Source organism: Penaeus monodon, chromosome 23 (genome assembly GCF_015228065.2).
Source record: "Penaeus monodon isolate SGIC_2016 chromosome 23, NSTDA_Pmon_1, whole genome shotgun sequence".
In the NCBI taxonomy this organism is placed as follows: domain Eukaryota; kingdom Metazoa; phylum Arthropoda; class Malacostraca; order Decapoda; family Penaeidae; genus Penaeus; species Penaeus monodon.
In genome coordinates this window covers 16,775,421-16,775,621 of record NC_051408.1, presented here as the reverse complement: position 1 = coordinate 16,775,621, position 201 = coordinate 16,775,421, and positions in this window count along the sequence as shown.

The window sequence follows — 201 nt, the reverse complement described above, 5'->3', positions numbered from 1 at the left end:
CAGAAAGGGGGTAGAGGTAGGATAGTTAATGGTTAATTAGCAGAATAAATATGCTCTATAGTATTGACAAAGAGTAAAGAGGGGCGAGTTAATGATTAAATGTGCTACATGTCAACAGTCGTACAGCGGTTTAACATAGTATTAGTACTGATCTTGATACAGCCCTGTCAACCATCTGATTGCAACCTGGGCAGGGCCTCC